The sequence below is a fragment of the Hemitrygon akajei genome, chromosome 1 (assembly GCF_048418815.1).
Source record: "Hemitrygon akajei chromosome 1, sHemAka1.3, whole genome shotgun sequence".
Classification (NCBI taxonomy): domain Eukaryota; kingdom Metazoa; phylum Chordata; class Chondrichthyes; order Myliobatiformes; family Dasyatidae; genus Hemitrygon; species Hemitrygon akajei.
The window spans coordinates 182,405,034-182,426,200 of NC_133124.1; the positions used below are offsets into that span (position 1 = coordinate 182,405,034).

The 21,167-nt window shown below is 48.9% G+C and overlaps 1 protein-coding gene across 2 annotated transcripts in view; it reads left to right on the top strand.

Moving 5' to 3' along the window:
• Nucleotides 1–19,262, top strand: part of LOC140733057 (sodium channel regulatory subunit beta-1-like) — a 227,749-nt gene extending 208,487 nt beyond the window's left edge. For both annotated transcript variants that reach the window (XM_073055867.1, XM_073055875.1), the window contains exon 6: nucleotides 15,023–19,262. The gene's annotated coding sequence lies outside the window, so the exon portion shown is untranslated. The remainder of the gene's footprint in view (nucleotides 1–15,022) is intronic.
• Nucleotides 19,263–21,167: the final 1,905 nt, after the last annotated feature.

The window sequence follows — 21,167 nt, forward strand, 5'->3', positions numbered from 1 at the left end:
GGGGAGAGGGAGACACAGGGACACGGGGACAGAGAGGGACACAGGGACAGAGGGACACGGGGACAGAGAGACAGGGACAGGGAGATACGGGGACAGAGAGACACAGGGACACGGGGACATGGGGACAGAGAGAGACATGGAGACACAGGGACACAGGGACACGGGGACAGAGAGACAGGGAGACGAGGACATGGGGACACAGAGACATGGGGACAGAGAGAGACACAGGGACAGAGGGACACAGGGACAGAGAGAGACACAGGGACAGAGGGACACAGGGACAGAGAGACACAGGGACAGAGAGACACGGGGACAGAGAGACACAGAGACAGAGAGACACGGGGACAGAGAGACAGGGACAGGGAGACACGGGGACAGAGAGACAGGGACAGGGAGATACGGGGACACGGGGACAGAGAGACAGGGAGACACAGGGACAGAGAGAGACACAGGGACAGAGGGACACAGGGACAGAGAGACACAGGGACAGAGAGACACAGAGACAGAGAGACACGGGGACAGAGAGACACAGGGACAGAGAGACACAGGGACAGAGAGACACAGAGACAGAGAGACACAGGGACAGAGAGACAGAGAGACACAGGGACACAGAGACACGGGGACAGAGAGACAGGGACAGGGAGACACGGGGACAGAGTGACAGGGACAGGGAGACACGGGGACACGGGGACACAAAGACACGGGGACAGAGAGGGACACAGGGACAGAGAGACACAGAGACACGGGGACAGAGACACGGGGACAGAGAGACACGGGGACAGAGAGACAGGGACAGGGAGATACGGGGACAGGGAGACACAGGGACAAAGGGACACAGGGACAGAGAGGGACACAGGGACAGAGGGACACGGGGACAGAGAGACAGGGACAGGGAGATACGGGGACAGAGAGACACAGGGACACGGGGACAGAGAGACAGGGAGACGGGGACATGGGGACAGAGAGAGACACGGAGACACAGGGACACGGGGACAGAGAGACAGGGAGACGGGGACATGGGGACACAGAGACATGGGGACAGAGAGAGACACAGGGACACAGGGACAGAGAGACACAGGGACATGGAGACACGGAGACACAGGGACATGGGGACATGGGGACACAAGACACGGGGACAGAGAGACACAGAGAGACACAAAGAGACAGAGAAACAGATTCCACTGTTGATAAGCAACGTTCAGACCTCCATAACAGTTTTAACCCCTGAAAAGGAGGGATAGGCCATCTACCACTCATGGGTGTTACAGACTTGTGCAGTTGAAAAGCACAGAAACAGAGCCTTTGGCCCAACTTCAGAAGAAGAATCAGGTTTATTATCTCCGACTTAGATGAAGTGAAGCTTGTTTTGTGGCAGCAAGACGGAAACATTACCATAAGTTACAAAGATATCAATAGTGCATGAAAGGAATGGTACGGCAGTGTTCGCGGATTTAGGGCCTGTTCAGAAATCTGATGACGGAAGGGAAGAAGCTATTCCTGAATCATTGAGTGTGGGTCCTCAGGCTCCTGTACCTCCTCCCCGATGGTAGTAATGAGCAGAGGACATGTCCTGGGTGATGAGGATCTTTAGTGACGAATGCCACCCTCTTAAGGCACTGACTCGTGTGGATATCCTGGATGGTGGAGAGTGTTGTGCCCAGGATGGAATTGGCAGAGTTCAATCCTCTGCACTCTCTTGTGATCCTGTTCACCGGAGTCTCCATGTCAGTGGCTACCAGTCAGAATGTGCTCCACCGTACATCTGTAGAAGTTTGCAAGAGCCTTTGGAGTCATGCCAGACTCCAGAGGACCAGGGTTCAGAAAGCGATATGCCTGTAGTTAAGTTACTGTGATGACATAGGATACAAGTGTGATGAAAGGATATGGTGTATTTTTAACACAGAGCATAAGAAGGATCTGGAATTTGACTGAGGGTAACTTGAAGGTATTGGTAATGGATACATGGCTGGGTGGGGACAAGCTCCCACTACCTATAAATCTCCCAATGGTGTGCATCTCAAATAGCCTCTGACAACCAAGTCCAGCTCCTGGCCTTCACATGTGGCTTAGCTACTGGCCAGTGAAGTCTCTTCAATTGACAGGGGAAAGGGCAAGGGCAGGTTATTGGCACCTTCAAACCAGTCGCTTAAGGCAGCATTAGTTGGCAGCTCATCCTTGAGAAGGAAAAATGATCTCAAACCTCCCCCCCCCCCCCCCCCCGCCCCGCCTTGCAGCTATACCCACTCATGGGGAATTCTTCGGGGGTAAACCCTGAAGGGAAGTCGGGAGCTGGAGTCCCTGAGAGAGCCCTAAGTTGCGTTCAATGCTGACTGCATGTGGTGCTGCTGATGCTGAATGTTATCGCCCTCTCGTGATTCATCGGCTGCATGGAGAGGGGGAGCCTGCTACACGGGGAGCAGCTTGCTCTCCGTATCGTTCTGCACTAGACTGTGTACTGGCTTGTGTTCATAACGCAGACAGCTGGGACATAACATCCCCAGTCAACCACGACCAATGGAGGCCCACATCGATACTGGAATTGGTTTAATATTGTCACCTCGCTAAATACAGTGAAAAACTTGTCGTACACACTGTTAATGCAGCCATTATATAGAGCGTTGGGGTAGAACGAGGTAAAACAATAACAGAATGCAGAATAAAGTGTAACAGCTACAGAGAAAGTGCAGTGCAGGCAGGCAATGAGGTATAAATTCATACCAAGGTATACTGTGACATCGAGAGTCCGACCTGCCACACAGGCGGTTCGCTCGAGTCTGCTGGCAGAGGCTGGTGGTATGTGCTTCAGGCTTTTGTGCGTTCAGCCCGATAGGGGAGGGGCAACGCGAGAATATCCGGGGTGGGTGGGATCCTCGATAATGTTGGCTGCCGGGCAGCTTGGTCGCAGAGTGGTTAATGTAACGCTACTACAGGGCCAGCTGTAAGATCGGGGGTTCGATTCCTGCTGCTGGCTGGAAGGAGTCTGTCCATTTGCACGTGGCCGGGCCGGTTTCCTCCCACAGTCCAAAGCTGCACTCACAGCTTAGAGTTAGAGAGTTGAAGGCGGCAGCGGAAGACTGCCGACTCGCCAGTTGCCCAGTACACCCTTCGCTGACTGGATTTCACGTGAACTCTATGTTTCAATGTAACAAATAAAGCTAATCTTTAAAAAATCCTTAGCGAGCACTGTGAAGTGTGGATGGAGTCCATTGGAGGTCAATTCCTGTGATATGCTGAGCTGCGTCCACAACTCTCTGGGCGTGGGGAAGAATTGGTAATTCATTTATTATTGTCAAATGTACTGAGGCAAACTGAAGAGTGAATCAGTGCAGTAATATACCACCTGCCCTTCCCGTAATCACCAGCCATGTCAATGTCATTCAACTTTCAAAGTATATTTATTACCAACATACTTTATACAGCTTTTACATTCATCTTCTTGCAGGCAGCCACAAAACAAAGGGACACAATAGGACCAGACACCAAATGTCAGTGGAACGCAGCAGGCCAGGCAGCATCTATAGGGAGAAGCACTGTCAACGTTTCGGGCCGAGACCCTTCGTCAGGACTAACTGAAAGAAAAGATAATAAGAGATTTGAAAGTGGGAGGGGGAGGGGGAAATGCGAAATGATAGGAGAAGACGGGGGGGGGGGGGGTGAAGCTGAGAGCTGGGAAGGTGATTGGCGAAAGTGATACAGAGCTGGAGAAGGGAAAGGATCATGGGACGGGAGGCCTAGGGAGACAGAAAGGGGGAGGGGAGCACCAGAGGGAGATGGAGAACAGGCAGAGTGATGGGCAGAGAGAGAGAAAAAAAAAGAGGAGGGGAAAAAAAACTAAATATGTCAGGGATGGGGTAAGAAGGGGAGGAGGGGCATTAACGGAAGTTAGAGAAGTCAATGTTCATGCCATCAGGTTGGAGGTTCCTTGGAACGCAATAAGCCACCCAACGAAGACCAGCAAACACCCAAGAACGAGTCATGGAAACGATGAAAGTGAACAAGTAACACTCGGAGCACGAGCTCAGTCCACGAAAGCCAGTGTAGAGCCACGAAGAGAAATACTGCCATAGCTGGCCAACGACCCTGAGAGTTGCAGGCCGCAGCTGCAGAGTCAATCCAGCACAGAGGCGAATTAACCAGCCGGCTGGACGCCGGCCCGAATCCTCGGCCCCAGCCACCCGAACGTGCCAATGTGACCCGGCGCTGAAATGGCCCGAGCACCGGCCTGTTTCTCCTGCCCCCTCTGGCCTCGAGCTGTGAGCCGCGATCACGCTGCAGTCTCAGGCGGAGCGGCCGCTGGACCGAGCTGCGATAGGAGGCTTTCAGCGGTGCGTCTGTAAACGTTGGTGAGGCTGATCAGGCACATATTTCCTTCGCCAAATGAGGAAAGGGAGGTGCTGGTGAGCGTCTCTGTGTCTGGACCAGGACAGGTGATGTTTATACCAGCAAACTAGAAGCTCCCAATCGTCTCCACCTCAGCAGGGGGGATGTATGCTCCATCCACAATGCTCTATCTACAATGACTTACGGCTTTCTGTCTGATGATTAGAATAATAACAGGATAGGTTTAATAACCTACAGTGCTATTTCCAGAATATCCAATTGCAGGTTAATATCAAAATGAGTCTCTGGCAGCCAATCGCACCACACTCTGTGAGCTCTTCTGTAGTCAGTAAGGGGGCTAGCGCACTCTGGGCAGTGACTCACGTAATGGGAGCGACTGATTGAAGGCAGTCAGTGCTCAGGCATCAGAATCGGGCCTGTTATCACTGGCGTTGAGTACGTCATGAAACTTGTTGTTCTGTGGTAGCAAGAATCAGAAGCAAGTCTATTAACACCGGCGTAGGTTGTGAAATTCGTTACGATATTATGAAAAAGCAATAAATAAATAAATGGAGGCGGTGCTCATGGGCTCAGGGACCACTCACAGTTCTGCTGGAGGGGTGGAAGGAGCTGTTTCTGAAAGGTTGAGTGTGGCTCCCCGACATCCTCCCTGACGGTAATAAAGTGAGGAGGGCGCGTCCCGAGTGGTGACAATCCTTAGCGATGGATGTGAGGATATCGTCGAGGGTGGGGGAGGGTTGTGCCCCCGATGGAGCTGGCTGAGCCCATTACCCTCCGCGGCCCCTCGCGATCCCGTGCCCCGGGTCCCTCCGCGGCCCCTCACGATCCCGTGCCCACTACCCTCCGCGGCCCCTCGCGATCCCGTGCCCCGGGTCCCTCCGCGGCCCCTCGCGATCCCGTGCCCACTACCCTCCGCGGCCCCTCGCGATCCCGTGCCCCGGGTCCCTCCGCGGCCCCTCGCGATCCCGTGCCCCGGGTCCCTCCGCGGCCCCTCGCGATCCCGTGCCCACTACCCTCCGCGGCCCCTCGCGATCCCGTGCCCCGGGTCCCTCCGCGGCCCCTCGCGATCCCGTGCCCACTACCCTCCGCGGCCCCTCGCGATCCCGTGCCCCGGATCCCTCCGCAGCAGGCGGCGATGCAGCCAGTCACAATCTCTCTTTCTGCTGTTAGCTACTGAACAGTTAATGTCGTGGTTTCAGTCACTTCAGTGCAGTCTTAAACTGCTCCGTTCCGTGTGCAGTTCGGCGGATGTGGAGATCGCAGAAAAGGTGCAGGAGAGGCTTACCAGGATGCTACAAGCAAGAGAAAACCTGCAGATGCTGGAAATCCAAGCTCCACACACAAAACGCTGGAGGAACTCAGCAGGTCAGGCAGCATCTATGGAAAAGAGTAGGCAGTCAACGTCTTGGGCCGAAACCCTTTGGCAGGGCTCACAAGGGGTTCTACTGAGTTCTGCCGAAGGCTCTCGGCCCAGAACATCGCATCTTTTCTGTAGATGCTGCCTGGCCTGCTGCGTTCCTCCAGCATTTTGTGTTTGTTACCAGGATGTAGCCTGAATTAGAAGCCATGTTCTGTAAAGTAATATCGGACAAATTGGGGTTGTTTCCTCTGGATGGTGATGAGCTGCAGTCTCTGTCAAGATCGTGGCTTAGAATTAGATGTCTTTTTTAAGTTTGCAGAGATGGTTTCAGGGACAAAGGGGGGAGTTAGGTGTCAGATTAGGGCTTAGGGACGGGGATATGGTGGCGTTCGGTGCTCTGTGTCTGAAGGTCAGCAATGTGGACGGGCAACGAAGGACATCCAGAGTTGAGGCCTCTGCTTTGCGCTCGAAGGCCAGTGACACGGACCCCCATGGCTTCCGGGATGACCCAGGTCCGCGCGGGCAGGAATCACGAAGATCAGTCGGTCAGTCAGAGTTCGAGCCCCAGGGTCCCATCATCGGCTACGCCAGGGGTCGATACCAAAGGTCAAAGGCTGGAGGTTGGTCGGAAGTCCCGAATTCACGACCCAGTGGCTGGAGCCTGGAGGCCCAGAGGCCTGACCTGGAGTTGAAGGTCAGTCCGTGTCCGTGGGTGGGAAGGGAGGGAGGGGGTTGATCTGTTGCCGTTGTCCCGTTTTGTTCTGCGGAGCATCGTGGGCATGCTACATTGGCACCAGAATGTGGGCTGCCCCAGCAAACCCTTCGGCCATCTTGGATGTAAAACCTTGCAGAGGTTTTTATAAGACGTGAGGCCATGCTGCAGCTTTTTGGTAAAAGTTTGGTGAGTCTGAGCCTGGGGTTAATGTGTTCACTTCTGTTTGCCCCATTACAAGGTTGGTGAGGGGGCGAGGGAGGCTTAGGAGAGGGACAAGAATCAGTTCACCATGAAGCTGATTGCACTGGAGGGTGTATGATCTACATGATGCCAGGTTAGACAAACTTCAAGCAACACACACTGAAACGCTGGAGGAACTCAACAGGCCAGGCGTGAAGGGTCTCGGCCCGAAATGTCGACTGTTTGCTCTTTTCCACAGATGCTGCCCGGCCTGCTGAGTTCCTCCAGCGTTCTGTGTGCGTTGCTCGGATTTCCGGCGCCTGACGATTTTCTCGCGTCTGCGGTTAGACAAAGTTCGGTTGTTTTCTCTGATGCGGCGAGGGCCGAGTGGGTGTCGGACAGAAGTTTGTACAAGTATGAGGAGTGTGAATAGGATCGACAGCAGGAAGGGCAGAAAGATCAAACCCTGGGGGCCAGGCTCTCGAGTGGGAGGGAGGAAGCTTAAAGGCGAGATTAGGGGAAATTTGATTTCTACAGAGTGCCAGGCCCCTGGAATAGATTTCTAGGTGTAGGTGAGGGAATTAAGGTGTAGGTGGGAATTACAAGGCTTTAAATAGACAGGTGGTTATGAAGAGAATGGAGGGATATGAATCATTCACAGCACATTCAGTGTAAATTGGTATCAAGATCTCCACAACACCATGGGCAAAAGTCCTGTCCAGTGCTGTACAGTTCTGCAGTCTTTTGAAACCTCACAGCAGTAGTTTAATTCCCTTTTAAAAACTGTACTGTGAGGAACTTTACTATCCTGGCCCTGTTATAATCATAGAGTGACTATAATGGGAGGTTATTACTGTTGTAATCAATATTTGGGTAGCATCTCACTGTCCTATGTCCAAAGTGACAATTGCGGGGGCAATGTCATAATGTGTTGTCTCCTTAAAGGTTCAAAGGTTCGTTTACTATCAAAGCATGCATCCGTACACAACTCTGAAATTCGTCTGCTCCAGATAGCCATGGAACAAAAGAACATGAAAGTCTTTCAGAGGGAAACATCCAACCCAAAGCCCCACTCCCCCGAACAAAAGCAGAACGGCATCTCGATCATCAACCACCCTCCCCCTGCACAAAATGGAACAGGATCATCGACCCCCCCCCCAAAAAAAACAACCCCTCCCCTCCCCAAAAACCAACAGAGCATCAGCCCCGGCTCACACAACAAAACAGAAAAGGAGCAGGCGGTAAAAACACAGACTATAAAAACCGTAAGTCTGGAAAAAGTTCACAGTTCATCAATACAATACTCCAATCCACAAACACAGAACCACGATATTCATCAAAAGAGGGGGACACTGTACGAGGCACAGAGGCCTACCCACCTACCACGGCGAGCCACACAGCGATAGGCCGCTCACAGGCTCCTTCTCGGCAGCGAGCGAAAGGCAGGCAGTAGGCACCGAAACCCTCGCTCGCCTTCCGCAGAACTGACCAACAGTGGCGGAGGAGCTAGAGATGTCTCAGTAAAGGCCGGTAGGGGGGGTGTTGTGCTATTTTAACAACAGTCTGTGAAGGAATGGCGTATGAACCAGGGTCAGAATCAGGTATGTTGTAAAAGTTGTTTTGTGGAAGCAGTACAGTGCAAGGTATTCAAAACTACTGTAAGTTACAATAAATATGGAACAAGAGTCTCAATAAAAAATAAAATAAATGGATAGTGCCTTAGAGGCCCCAATGTGGGGCTAATACAGAGTCACACAGCCCAGTAACTGGCCCCTCGGCCCAACTGGTTCATGCTGACCAAAATGCTCGAAGATACCAGGGTTCCATTTTGTTTCCATCTCCCACGGTCCTTACCGTTTCTATAGCAACTAGAAAAGGACAAGTCTCTCATCCTCATATCTCCAAGCTATTTCTGTCTCCCTGCTATTTCAATTACATTAATAACCAACGGTGTCAGTGCTGTAATATCCATAAGGGAATTAATGCTCACAAAGCTAATTGTGTGATAATTAATCAAAGTTTAACCACTTGTGTGTTAACTATGAGAGCCACATTTCGCTATGATAATATTATTGTGAACTACAATAATCCTGGCATCGTAATTGGTATTTATTGTGCCAAGGTACAGTGAAAGTTGGTCTTGCAGACTGTGCCTACAGATCAGACCATTACATAGTGCACTGAGGTAGAACGAGGGGAAACAGTGACAGGTGCAGAATGGAGCATTACAGTTACAGAGAGAGTGCAGTGCAGGTAGACAATAAGGTGCAAGGGCCAGGACAAGGTAGACGGGGAATTAGAATCGGCTTATTATTGTCTCAAGTGCTGAGGTACAGTGAAAAGGTTGTCTTACAGATCGAATCGTTACACAGTCCACAGAACAGGATGAAAGGATAAAGTGTAGAATAAAGTGTAACAGTTACAGGGAAAGACGATGAAGTGTAGGCTCATAATGAGGGAGAATGTGAGGTCAGAAGTCCTTCGTATCATGCAAGGGTCTGATAGCAGCGGGGTAGAAGCTGTCCTCGAGCCTGGTGGTACGTGCTTTCAGGATTTTGAATCTTCTGCCCGACGGGAGAGGGGAGAAGAGGGAATGTCTGGGGTGGGTGAGGTCTTTTGATTATGCAGGCTGCTTTACTGAGACATCGGGGAGTATAGACAGTAGCCATGGAGGGGAGGCAGATGTTGGAGATTTGCCTATTACAGTAATTTGAAAATAAAACAATCGACAGTGTTGTACTGATAAGAGATTAATATCCCAAACCACCACTTCCACTCCAGCTGTCGGGGAGTGTTAATATCCAATATCAGCATCACCGAGATAAAGAGTTAAAATCCCTTTGTGCTCTGTTGTTAATTAACTACAGTGATATAGTACTCAATAGTGCTAATTCCTTAGTAACTGGATAATGACTTTAGCATATTGGCCATTAAGAAGTTATTATCCATGCTGCAATCACTGGTAGCCTGTCTACATAGCCAAGAAAGCTCACTATCGCCTCTGCTTCCTCAGGAGGCAGGTCCCCGCCGACCCTCACCAATTTTTATCAATGCACCACAGCAAGAAGCTACAGAGAGATGTGGACCACAGCTTGTCACATCACAGGAACCAGCCCTCCCTCCAAGGTTTAATCTAAGACTCCATTCTCTCTTCTCCCACCTCCCACCAGAACAAACTGAAAGCACATAGCATCAGGCTCAAAGATAGCTTCTAACTCACTGTTATAGATTACGGAATGGTTCCCCGATAAGATAAAATGGACACCTGACCTCATACTTAACCTTGTGATGATCTTGCACCTTGATCAGAGATTAAGGGACCCAGGGCTTTACTCTTTAGAGAGGAGGAGGATGAGAGGAGACATGATAGAGGTATACAAGATATTAAGAGGAATAGACAGAGTGGACAGCCAGCGCCTATTCCCCAGGGCACCACTGCTCGGTACAAGAGGACATGGCTTTAAGGGAAAGGGTGGAAAGTTCAAGTGGGGTATTAGAGGAAGTTTTTTTACTCAGAGAGTGGTTGGTGCGTGGAATGCACTGCCTGATTCAGTGGTGGAGGCAGATACACTAGTGAAGTTTAAGAGACTACTAGACAGGTATATGGAGGAATTTAAGGTGGGGGTTATATGGGAGGCAGGGTTTGAGGGTCGGCACAACATTGTGGGCCGAAGGGCCTGTACTGTGCTGTACTGTTCTATGTTATTGTTTACCTGCACTGCACTCTCTCTGTAGCTGTTACACTGCATTCTGCACTGTTATTGTTTTACCTTGTCCTACCTCAATGAATTCATCTACAGGAACACTATGCAGGAGAAACTTTTCACTGGACCTTGGTACAGGTGATGATAATAAGCCAGCTCCGGTTCCTATCCCACGTACATGATGATCAGTGGGCGGCTTGTATCCGCACAATGTTATGTGGGGACTGTAGCAGAGTTTTGATAATCCAGCGATGCTCGGGACTGGAAGATTCTTCCCGGTTATCAAGTGTAGGAGTAAACAGGAAGCCACTCAAAGCTGGTGCTTGAAATAACGGGTGATTTATTGACGCTAATGCGCACGCCAGCTAAAGCTGATAACCTAGAGCACGGATCTGGGACAGCTTTTACATCCCCAGATAACAAGATTGCATAGAAACGTGATTTCTAGGTTTTGATAGTAGAATAATGGTTGCAGAAAGACTTAATTAAGTAACAAACTAGGTCTTGATTAGAGAATAAAATTATTATTGACAAGTCTAACAGCAAAACATCAGTGGTGTACACTATTACATCATTTGTGAGGTTCCTTAAACCTGGTGCTGTCACTGCTAAGTTCCATGTCTCTACTTTTAGACTTGGTCTGTGGTTCCCTGTTACCCTATCAGCACATCCACATCCCTATTACCCCTTATTCTCCCTTCCTTAGGACTATAGGTCCCCCAGAACACCGAATGTTAATCCAATGAATACTGCAGCACACTATTAATTCGAAAGAGAGTCTCCGTGAGCCCAGGAATGGGGTTTCAGTGAGCTGGAAGCTAATGTGCATGGTAAGCCAACTCTCAGGTTCTGGGGACAATCAGACAGCAGATTCTATCATTTACAGAATCAGAATCAGGTCTATTATTCTAGGAATATAAAACAGTGATAATGGATCTTTCTAGTTCTGATTCTAACCTGCTTTTATAAGTCTATTGACTATTTCTGAATGGGCCATCAGCCCGTTAACACGGCCTCATTATCTGTTTGTTTAAGCTTGCAGTAATTTTTATGTTTTGCACTGTACTGCTGCTGCAAGACATTAAATTTCACAATGTACTCTACGGCAGTGACAATCAGCCTGATTCTGACCACTGAATGGCCCCTAATACGGCAAGGTGGGCTCCTGATCTCACTGTCTACCTTGGTGTGGCCCCCGACCTCACTGTTGTCTACCTTGGTGTGGCCCCTGACCTCACTGTTGTCTACCTTGGTGTGGCCCCTGACCTCACTGTTGTCTACCTTGGTGTGGCCCCCGACCTCACTGTTGTCTACCTTGGTGTGGCCCCTGACCTCACTGTTGTCTACCTTGGTGTGGCCCCTGACCTCACTGTTGTCTACCTTGGTGTGGCCCCTGACCTCACTGTCTACCTTGGTGTGGCCCCCGTCCTCACTGTCTACCTTGGTGTGGCCCCTGACCTCACTGTTGTCTACCTTGGTGTGGCCCCCGACCTCACTGTCTACCTTGGTGTGGCCCCCGTCCTCACTGTCTACCTTGGTGTGGCCCCTGACCTCACTGTTGTCTACCTTGGTGTGGCCCCTGACCTCACTGTTGTCTACCTTGGTGTGGCCCCTGACCTCACTGTTGTCTACCTTGGTGTGGCCCCTGACCTCACTGTTGTCTACCTTGGTGTGGCCCCCGACCTCACTGTCTACCTTGGTGTGGCCCCCGTCCTCACTGTCTACCTTGGTGTGGCCCCTGACCTCACTGTTGTCTACCTTGGTGTGGCCCCTGACCTCACTGTCTACCTTGGTGTGGCCCTTGCACTTTATAGTCTACCTGTGACACATAACGTTAGTTCTTTGCCCTTGTATTACTTCAATGAACTGATGTGATGAAATGATACATCTAGATGGCATGCAAACCGAAGTCTTTCACTGTTCTTTGATACGAGTGACAATAGTAATTCAATGTTGTGATTTAATTTACCAGTGTTTTTCTGTGCTTTTACATAAGAACACAAGAAACAGGAGCAGGAGTCAACAGTTGAGCCTTGACCACCAGTCACCAGATCATGGCTGATCCACCTACCTGCCTTTTCCCCATAGCCCTCAATTCCCCTGCTATGCCAAGTGTGTCTAAAGTATAGTCAATGAGTCTGCCTCGACTGTTTCCCTGGGCAGAGAATTCTACAGATTCACTACTCTGTTTGGAAAGAAGTTTCTCCTCATTCCCGTCTTAATTCTATTCCACCAAACCTTGAGGTTAAGTCCCCTAGTTCTAGTCTCACTTACCACTGCAAACAATGTTTCTGCTTCTATCCTATCTATCCCTTTCATAATTTTATATGTTTCTATGAGATTCCCTCCCATTCTTCTGAATTCCAGTGAATGTAGTCCAAGATGACTCAACCTCTCCTCATAGGTTAAACCTCTCCTCATTTCCAGAATCAATTTGCAATTTTAATATCTCTCAGTTATAGGGTATGGACATAAGCATTGCCCTCAATTATATGCAAATTAAAGCAATTATCACCCTCCTCCCTTAGTCCCATTCTCCTGAGTGTTCCAGATATTCACCTTCCTCTGTGAGAAGACGTTCTAGCACACCTCAGTTTTAATTCACGTAAATCTGTCTCCTCGATCAGAGCTCTCCCTTGACTGGAAAGATCTTCACATCTACCCTGCCGTGTCCCCCTCATGGCCTGCGAGGTTTCAGTAAGATTGCCCCTCACTCTTCTGAAGCACAACAAGTATGGAACACCTCTCCCATCCTGGGAATTGGCCTAGTGAATCTCTCAAAGTCAAGTTCATTGTCAGACGCACAGGTGGAATGATAAACTTACAGCAACAGCATCACAGACACAGAGCATCAGAGACACAACATTCACAAGAAAAAAAAATTATACACAAATTTTATACGAAAGAGTACAATTAGAAAAAAAGTAGTCCAGTTTAGTACAGAGTGGTCACAGTGTTGCTATACCAAGGTAGTGATTAGGGTTGTGTCCGTTGGTTCAAGAACCAAATGGTTGAAGGGAAATAGCTGTCCCTGAATGTCATGGTGTGGGACTTCCTGCCCGATGGGAGCTGTGAAAGGATGGCATGGCCCAGATGGTGGGGATCTTTGATGATGGACTTTGCTTTTCTTGACTCAGTGCCTCCTGTAGATATTATCAATGACCGAGATGTGTTGGGCTGAACCCACTACTCTCTGCAGTTTTTCACTTTACTGCACATTTGTATTGCTGTACCAGACCAGATGCAACCAGTCAGGATACGTTCAACGGGAACATCTGTAGAAGTTTCTTAGAGTGGTTGGTGACAAGTCGAACCTCCTTAGCCTCCTATGTGTCTTCCTTGCAACTGTGTCTGTATGCTGGACACTACAGGTCACCTGCAGTGTTAATGCCCAGGAATTTAATCCTGCCTACTCTCTCCACTGCTGAACCCTCAAAGTAGACTGAAGTATATTCACCCTCCTTCACCTTCCTGAAGGTAACTGCCAGCTTTTAACTTTTGCTGGCCCTGAGCCAGAGGTTGCTGCTGGGGCACCACCCAACCAGGTGTCCTACCTTGCTCTCCTCTACGCATCCAGTCCTAGTGTAATGTTTCTCAAGAAAACTTTGGAGTAACTCAGCAAGTCTGAGGTAGCATCTTACAGACTCACGAAGGGTCTTGATGAAAAGTCTTGGCCGGAAACATTGATTTTTTAAAATTCCCTTCCATAGATGCTGCTTGACTTGCTCTGTTTCTCCAGCATTTTGTGTGAGTTGCTCAAGATTTCCAGAATCTCATCTGTTTATATCCTTTCTCAAATAGTGGCGGACCAAAGCCGTGTGCACTCTGCATCGGAAAATGAAGCACACTTCGTTTTTGCAAGTGGGGCACTGCTAACGCTCTGTTGTTCACTAGCAGGGCACTGCTAACGCTCATTCACTAGTGGGCACTGCTAGCATGTTCACTAGTGGGACACTACTAACACTCGTTCACTAGTGAGCACTGCTAACACTCATTCACTAGTGGGGCACTGCTAACTCTTGTTCACTAGTGGGACACTACTAACACTCGTTCACTAGTGAGCACTGCTAACACTCATTCACTAGTGGGGCACTGCTAACTCTTGTTCACTAGTGGGACACTACTAACACTTGTTCACTAGTGGGGCACTGCTAACTTGTTCACTAGTGGGACGCTTCTAACTCATGTTCACTAGTGAGCACTGCTAACACTTGTTCACTAGTGGGACACTTCTAACTCTTGTTCACTAGTGGGGCACTGCTAACTTGTTCACTAGTGGGGCACTGCTAACACTTGTTTTCTAGTGGGGCACTGTTAACTTGTTCACTAGTGGGGCACTTCTAACTCATGTTCACTAGTGGGGCACTGCTAACACTTGTTCACTAGTGAGCACTGCTAACTTGTTCACTAGTGGGGCACTGCTAACTTGTTCACTAGTGGGACACTGCTAATTTGTTCACTAGTGGGGCACTGCTAACACTTGTTCACTAGTGGGGCACTGCTAACTTGTTCACTAGTGGGGCACTGCTAACACTTGTTCACTAGTGGGACACTGCTAATTTGTTCACTAGTGGGGCACTGCTAACTCTTGTTCACTAGTGGGACACTGCTAATTTGTTCACTAGTGGGGCACTGCTAACACTTGTTCACTAGTGGGGCACTGCTAACTTCTTCACTAGTCGGGTGCTGTTAACACTCTCTCATTTTGCTTTTGCCCTTCAGGTGTTGAAAATGGACTTCAAGAACGTGGCATGTGTGGGCCGACCCTCCTCGCAGAGGGGCTAAATATCTCCATCAGTTTTATCTCTTTTATGCAAGTTTCACTTCAGAGAGAATGCTTAAGACATTAAACGTGCATGATCCTATACAAAATCAACGACGACACAAAAAAAATAATTCTTGCGATCAACAAGATGTTTCCCATATGCCTACCAAAGAGGTCGCCCGCCTCGCTGGATTAGTCGCAACTTTGCAAAGCTCCTGGTATTTTTTTTAAACAGAAAATAACAGAGCAAGAAGTGCTTTGCAGGAATATGAGACAAAGGAGGGGTGTTCCTTTTGCAAGGCTGTCCGCTGTAGGGTTTGAGATTGCTTGATAACTCTGGGGGTTCCCTGATCCATCCTTAGTCCTGCTCTCTCCCAAATCCCTTCTCAGCCTCCCTGCCCGTGCATAACATACAGGCTCCAGTTCCACACTGGGGAGAGGGCCCCCCCCCCCGTTTGGGGATGAGAAGGGTATGGAGTAGTTGGGTGGAGTGGGGAATTAGCTGTCTGGCTCCCAGTTTGTAGCTTGGCATCTTGCTCTTTCAGTCAAGACGAGGCCCATCGCATTTATCCTCAAAACAAGAGTCTGTGTGAGGGGGGGGAGATAGAAGCAGGGTCTTGCACTGTGTTGACTTTGGCCGAGTGGGCACCACACTTGAAGCGGGGTTGTATGGGACGGGGAAAATCTCACTGTCCGCATGTAGAGGGTGAGGCAAGGGGGAGAGGTACCTTTATCCCGACACCACTCCCCTCACCAATAACCTCCACCCCACCCCCAGGATAACTCCTGCCTTCCCTCCAAATTGCGGTCGCCTGTAAGGGCCTTACCGTTCCTGAATGTCCCATTTCTGCAGTGACTGTCCACACTACAGGCAGAGTATTGCTTGAAGATACAGTCTCCCCATTATTGTTTACAGGCATACGATGCCTGGATCTCCTGGTGACATGGGCGCAGACCTGCTGTCTATCGACTGACTCACAGTGCCCTAGTCTTTGCCACACTGTCCTCATTACAACGTCCCAGTGTTGCCCAAGGTACAGTGTTACTGTCCTTGCTAGAGGCACAATCTCAAAGTCAAAGTCAATTTTATCGTCAGATACACAAGTCCACATGAACACTGATGTAATGAAAACTGTACTTGCCGCAGCGTCACAGCCGCACAGAATCAGATAAGCAGCATTCACGCAAAAAAAAATAATTGAGACATTAATTAAACACAATCTTTTCAAGAAAGAACCCGATTAGAACAACAATCGAAGTGGTCCTAGCGTTGCTGTACTGAAGTCGTGATTATGGTTGTGCTGGCTGGCTCAGGAACCGAATGGTTGAAGGGAAGTAGCTGTTCCTGAACCTGGTGGTGTGGGACTTCAGGCCTCTATACCCCCTGCCCCATGGTAGTTGAGAGAAGATGGCGTGGCCCGGATGGTGGGGATCTTTGTTGCCTTCTTGAGGCAGCACCTCCTGCAGATACCGATGCTGGGGAGGAATGTGTCCGTGCTGCATGAGGCTGAGTACACTACTCTCTTCAGCTCCTTACGTTCCTGCACATTCAAATTGCCGTACCAGACCACTGAGGACAGATTCAACAGGACAGCTGTAGAGATTTGTTAGAACGGTCGCCGACAAGTCAAAACTCCTGAAAAAAGTAATGGCGTTGGTGTGACTTCCTTGTGATAGCGTCCATGTGTGTCTGATTTTAAAAAAAACCTAAACTTGAGACGTTCAGGTGTAAAGTGAGGGGGCAGATAGAGGGGCACCACTATAGTGTAGCAGTTTGCACCACACGATCACAACTCAGGGCAGCAGAGTTCAGAGTTCAATTCTGCTGCCCTCTGTAAGTTCCTCCCATGAGGGCATAGGTTCCCTCCAGTTGCCCCGTTTTCCTCGCACGTTCCAAAGACACACCAGTTACTAGGTTAATCGGTCGTTGTAAGTTGTCCTGTGATTAGACTCGGGTGAAGTAGGTGGATAGCAGGACAGCACTTGTTCTGGATCTCTGAATAAATAACTCAAACTCAGTGTAAAGTAGAGCAAAGGTCAAGTTTTCATTGTAGTAGGAAGTAATAAAGTCAAGTTCACTGTCAGGTGTGTAAGAATGAAAACCAGGCACACAAGCATCAGATCCACGTTCACAAAAAACACATTAATGATAATTTATACTAAATTTAAACATGAAAATCACAGTTAGAACCAAATGAAACAAAGTCCTTTGTAGTGCAAAGTGGTCCTAGTGTCGCTGTACTGAGGGTTGTGCCGGTTGGTTGACGAACCAGATGGTTGAAAGGAAGTAGCTGTTCCTGAACCCACAGGGTGGGGCTTTAGGCTTCTGTGCTGTCTTTCTGCCTCAGTAACAGCACAAACCCTCACCGTCCCGGGTCAGGCACAGTCTTGTTGCTCCAGTGACAGATGCAGTCCCGCCAACCCGGTGAGGCCGCGTGCGTTCACTCTCCCGTGGAGTCCTTGTGAAGGGAAGAGTCCGGCTGTTTCCGGGTACAGTCATGCCGTTCTGGCGACAGGCGCCATCTTGGTGTCCTGGTCACAGGAAGACCTTCACTGTTCCTGGGTATGGTCGCAGCCTTGCTCTGTGCTTGTAAGTGTGTCTTAGTGGAAGGTCATCATGTTTAGTACAAGCTCACTGCCATTCGCTGCTGTTCTGGTCACTACAGGCTGAGTCACTGTTTTGTTACTGATGGGGTTTTGCTATCTTTGATACAGGCACAGTCTCACTGTAGTATCGCTGTCTTTTATACAAGCACACTCTTGCTGTGTTGATTATAGGCACAGTATTGCTGTCTGCTTGGTTACAGGCACAGTCTGACTGTGATGGTTACAGGTTTAGTTACAAGCATAGCCCGACTGTGATGGTTACCAGTTTAGTTAAGGCACATTCTGAGTAATGGTTACAGGTTTAGTTAAGACAGTCTGACCGTGATGGTTACAGGCACAGTCTGATTGTGGTGATTACAGTTGCTGCCTTGACTGCGTTCTCTCATCAGCACGGTCCCATTGTGCTGGTTACTGGGCGCCTCCTCTCCCTGTGCCAGCTGTACGATGCCAGCATTTCACACAGACCACAGAACTTATAGAACATTTCCAAAGTGCTATACTGTGTGCGTGTGTGTGTGTGAGTGTGAATGCACGTGCGTGTGCGTGTGTGTGAATGCGTGTGCGCGTGTGTGAATGTGTGTGTGTGTGTTGCCCTGGATAAGCATCTAGATCCAGAGATTTTAAACTACACCGGCATATTTGCTCTCCTCTCCTACGGCCCCTTGCTCTGCCTCGTACAGTCACATCTGGGCTTTTGCACACTCACACCCACTCCAGCACACGGACGTTCTCCAAACATGCCGTGTGTGTGTGCGTGTGTGTGTTTGTCCGTTATGGTCTGTGTGTGAGAGGGCGAGTGTGCATGAATGAGAGAGTGCCAATGTCTGTGTAGTCATGTATATGTGTGTGCAAGTGAGAGAGTGTGTGTGTAAGAGAGAATTTGTGCACAAGAGCTTGTGAGTGTGAGAGAGGGCTTGTGTGTGTGCCTCAGAGAGAGGGTGAGCTGTTGCATGAGTGTGAGTGAGAGACATTTTGTGTGTGAGGGGGGGTATCAGTGAGAAAGTGAGAGATTTGCATATGTGTGTGTGTGGGAATGCATAACTGAGAGTGTGAGAATGGTGTATCATTGAGTGTGTGTGAAAGTATGTGTGTAAGAGAGGTCATGAGTGTAAGAGAGGAAGTGTTTGTGTGCATCTATGTTGTGTATGTGTGTGTATATGTATATATAAATGCGTGCGTGTGTAAGTGTGTAAATCGTTCCACTGGGGATTTAATAAAGTCCGCACCCTCATCCAGTTGGCCCCAAGCCATAGGTGAAAGTTGACGCCATCTCCGTCTCTTTCCCCTAGTGACACTAATTTAAACCCCGGAGACAGACATCGATGAACTTCTCCGGGTTCTGCCAAATATCTGCATGAGATCCCCACGCCGGTGGCGTGGCCCCATCTCAATGGGAACGCAGCTTCACAGGCGCCTAACACAACCCCACCCAGACTCCAAGGAGCCTGCTGATTAACCCTTTGCCAGCCAGACAGCATGGTTTTATATAACTACACAAACTAACTCATGAACATTCTGGATCACAGAACTGGTTCAGTAGTGTACGTGATTAATTTTCCAATCAAAACAGAATTAAATGATGTAGAATGATTTTGTGGTATCGTTATTTGGGAAAGTGCATGTCAATGTGGGGGGGGGAGAGAGGGAGGGAGGGAGGGAGAGAATTAAAATCAGGCTTATTATCACTCACAAGTAGAGAAATTTGATTTCTGAGGCAGCAGTACAGTGCCAGAGATATGAAATTATCATAAGTTACAATAATAAAAAGTGCAAAAGAGGGAATAATGGGTTCATGGACTGTTCAGAAATCTAATGGCAGAGGGGAAGAATCATTGAGAATGGGTCTTCATGCTCTTGTACTTCCCCCGGATGGTAATATTCCGGATGGTGAGGGCCTGCAGTGATGGAGGCAGTCTTCCTCTGGGAGGGTGTGGGAACAAGGGGGAGGGGTGAGGAACGAGAGGGAGGGGTGAGGAAGGTGTAAGGTTGGAAGATAGAGGTTTAGTTATGAACAGGGAGCATCAGAGCGCCTCAAATGGGTAGAGATGGTGATAGTGATGGGTGAAGCGGAGTAAGTGAGAGGTGATTAGAGGAGGGAGATGCTGACGGAAGAGATGGGGGTGATGGCATAATGGAGGGATGAAGTCAGAGAAGGAGTTAGAGGAGGAATAGATGCAAAGGAACCTGAGATGGTTAGAGTGAGAGAGATAAGATGGGGAGAGAAGGTAACAGAGAGATGCAATTGACCCTGTTCCAATCCTATTTGTTTTTCCGGTTTTGATTATATATGTTGAGAGGATCGGAGTTGGGGACACTGATGATTTTGTAATTTTTTTTATAGATACTATAAACAGCCCATTTTTTTTTCTTCTTTCCTTTTTTTTCTTAATAGTTAGTGGTTAGTTTGTTAGTTTAGTTTTTCTTAGGGTATTAATTTTTTTTTCTTTTTCTCTTTTCTTTTTTTCAACATGAATCACTTAGTTTTTTTTGTTTTGTTTGTATGACATTTGTATCATCCATGATTTGGGAAGACTTAACTATAATGTACTTATTGCTTGTGTGTTCTATGTTCATTTTAATTTTGTAAGTTTGTAATCCCATTATCTATGTACTAATCTTATCATGTTGATATTAATAAAAAGATTGAAAAAGAAAGAAAAGAGATGGAATGATAGAAGGGAGAAGGAAGTAAGGGCCAGGCAGATGAACGAGGAAAAGAGCGAGAGATGGAGTGAAAAGGAAGCAAGAAGAAGGGATAGAGTGAAGAGGTTGGAGAGCTTCAAGTTTTGAGGTGTGAACGTCACTCTTGGTCCTGATGTCACAGCCTAGAAAGCTCATCAGGGTCGCTACTTCCCCACGAGATGAAAGAAATGTTCACAACCCTGTCGACCGCCGCCGATTTTTATCAATGCACCGTAGAAAGTACCCTGTGCGGCTTAGTATCCGGTCAAGATGGCGCCTGCTTCCTCAGATGACGTCTTCCGGATAGTACCCAAGACTTGTGCCTGCTTTTCGTGTTTCTGAACGTCTAAGAGCTGTTACAGCCTGCAGCTTCCAGTCTGGAGACCGACTGAACGATCCGGCGCTTTGCCGCCTCTGGGAAGAGAGCGCGAGTGGCCTCGATGTGGAGGAGCATTGGGGGGGTGGGGGCAGAGGCCAGCGTCCCACTCCATTCCGTCAATTGAAGCACTGAGGAAGATTGAAACGCTGAGGTGAATGCAGAAGGCAAGCGTTCGGTGCCGACTGCCTGGCTTTGATCGCTGACGGGATCCCTCTGCTGCCGGAGAAGGAGACTGGGGCAACCTGTCATTACCTGGCAGCTCACTGTGACCAGAGGGTAGGCCTCTGCGTTGGAGTAATGTCTCTCTCTTTCAATGATGTCAGAGGATGTTACCGAAGTTCTGCAATAATGAATATGGACTATGGACGTTTTCGGTCTTAAGATTTTTAGATTCTGTGTTTTTGCCCATTCTTTCTCATTGTATTTTTCTGTGC